Below are 2,532 nucleotides of genomic sequence, written 5' to 3'. Positions count from 1 at the left end.
AGTTGGTCTTCTGTTTTCCTGCCAGAAAATGTTTTAAATGAGTTAATGCATTGACATAAAGCCCTTGAATGATGCTTGGCACAGTTAAGTGCAGGATGAAAGTTAACACTTGCCAAGCCTCCTCTCTACACATCCCCTTCTCCACAGTGCCTCCAAATCATTCAGACATTTGTCATCATGTCCATTTTATACCCTTTCTCACTATGCCTGGGATGGACCACATTGGTGTGATATCACATTTCCTCAGACCTTCCTAGAAGTTATTGCAGCGAAACTCACATGTTTACCTCATTCTCACTAGAAGGATAATGAATGATAATTCATGTGATTACTTCTCCTCCAAATGTTTGCAGTTTAGCATGGTACAAATCGTTAGTTAAGGAATGAACCCTCTAATGGTAGAGTCTCAGGTCACATGTTAAGCATCACACTGCAAATTAAATGGAATTTGAGGTTGGTATAGAAGGGATGACCTACATTTTCCATCATAGATGGGAAACCAATTCTGAATGTTTCTTAGGAGAGTCCTATGTTAGAATTTTATCATTCATATTCACACTTACTGTTTGTTTATACCACAGCCCTTCTTGAAAAAGATGAGTCAGTTTACAATAAGGAACACATGTTTAAAGAGTTTAATAAAATCAAAACAGAAAATCAAGACTATGAAAAGGAAATAAATGAAAATATTTCAAATACAGGAACATAAAAAGTCATCCTAACATTCATATGGAACCACCAAAGAATTCAAATAGCCACAGCAATCTTGAGGGAGAACAAAATAAATCTGACATCCTGATTTCAAACTATATTTTAAAGTCATAGTATTTAAAGCAGTATGGTACTATCACAAAAACAGATCCATAGGCTGATGGAATAAAATAGAAGGCCTGGAAATAAACTCATAAATATATGATCAAACCAACAGATCTTTATCAAGATTTCTGAGAACACAAGATGGGAAGAGGATAGTCTCTTCAACCAATAGTATTGGAAAAACTATGCACCCACATGCAGAAGAAATGAAGTTGGATCCATATCTTGCATTATACACAAGAGTCAACTCAAAATGGACTGAAGATTTAGATATGAAGCCTGAAACTATAAATCCCTCTTAAGAAATCATAGGGCAAAAGGTTTATGTTGGTCTTGGTAATGATTCCATGGATGTGACCCCAAAAGCACAAGCAACCTATGAATGACCAGATTTTCATTCAATTTAGAGGTAGGTTTCAGGTAACATAGACTCCCTAAGCAGAAATCTGTTTGTAAGTTTCATAGCTATCATTTCTTGTTAAGTTTTTCTAAGATTGGTAATCACCGGTGGCCACGCTGCTGGCCCTGGGCGTTTGGCGGTCCATTTTGCAGAGCGTGGGGCTGATGTGGGAGAATGGTTAAGTGGATAAGATGGGGCTCAAGGAGAGACCCAGCAAGAGTTTAAGGGCAGGCTATTCGAGATGGAATGGGCACAGCTAATGGAGGGAAGGATTTGAGACCCTTGAGCACAATTTTCTGCTTTTTGCAAATCGGAAGCCCTTTGGACTTCCTTGCAACGTCTCCATCTTGCTCTGCACGTTTTGAAGGGCAGTGGAGTTCCTTTTTGTATCTCCTTGTTGATTCTGGAACCCTCTGCACTTCAGAGGGTCTCTCCCCTGCAGAGAGAGACCATGCTGAGACCCCGGAAGAGACCAACCGGGGCCGTTGACCCAGAAAAGAAGAGGCAATCAGAAAAATGTACCAAATCTGAGAAACCAGGTGAGGCATTGGCTAAAGTGGAAAACTCCAGCCTTCAGAAGACTTCAGTCTTTAAAAAATGTGGGAGGAAACTAAGCAACTACTGGCTGATGAAGTCAGAGCCAGAGAGCCAATTAGAGAAAGGTGTAGATGTGAAGTTCAGCACTGAAGATATCAAAGCAGAGAGCATATGCTAGGATGGTGTTGGAAACTATCAGGCATGAATTTTCCTTAGAGCCATGAAGCTGGAAGAAGAAGCTTTCTTCTTCCATAGCAACTGCAAAGAACCAGGCATTGTAGGACTTATGAAGGTGAATGTACAGTTTGGATGATGAAGCGTTTCATCTCCCTGGCTGAGCTTAAAACCTATCACCAATCTCACAAAGTTACTGGTGGCCCCTTAAAAGATATGGCTTTCTTCACTCACTACAGGCTCTCAATCAGCCCCTGATCCAAGAAGAGTTTGATTTTATTTTGAGCCTGGAGAAAAATGGACCAAGTTAACTGAAACAGTATTGCTGCAGTAGACAAGCCATTATCCTAAAGGTGGCAAGGTTTTATAAAACAAAAGGATGGTGTGCAAAGTCTTGTCTGATATTTTTTACACAGATTTTTTTTCCTACTTCTTTCAACAAAACATTTAATGTCAAAAAAAAAAAAAAAAAAAAAAGTTTGGAAATTACCAGTCATCTCTCATTAGTGGTTGTTTTACCAAATGTTTACCATGACATGATGAGCATCAGTTCCTTTCCAGATTTCAAAATCATTGTCCTCAATGCCTGTTGCCTGGCCATTAAG

At 39.4% G+C, this 2,532-nt stretch overlaps 1 pseudogene across 1 annotated transcript; it reads left to right on the top strand.

Annotated features, from left to right (window-relative positions):
- Nucleotides 1-1,667: 1,667 nt before the first annotated feature.
- Nucleotides 1,668-2,238, top strand: LOC306665218 (thymocyte nuclear protein 1-like; annotated as a pseudogene). The gene has a single exon. The product of its transcript is annotated as a thymocyte nuclear protein 1-like (transcript).
- Nucleotides 2,239-2,532: the final 294 nt, after the last annotated feature.

This window comes from Sciurus vulgaris (genome assembly GCF_902686455.1).
Source record: "Sciurus vulgaris genome assembly, chromosome: 7".
Classification (NCBI taxonomy): Eukaryota; Metazoa; Chordata; class Mammalia; order Rodentia; family Sciuridae; genus Sciurus; species Sciurus vulgaris.
The sequence above is the reverse complement of the archived record's forward strand: the minus strand, read 5'-3'. Positions and strand labels throughout refer to the sequence as shown.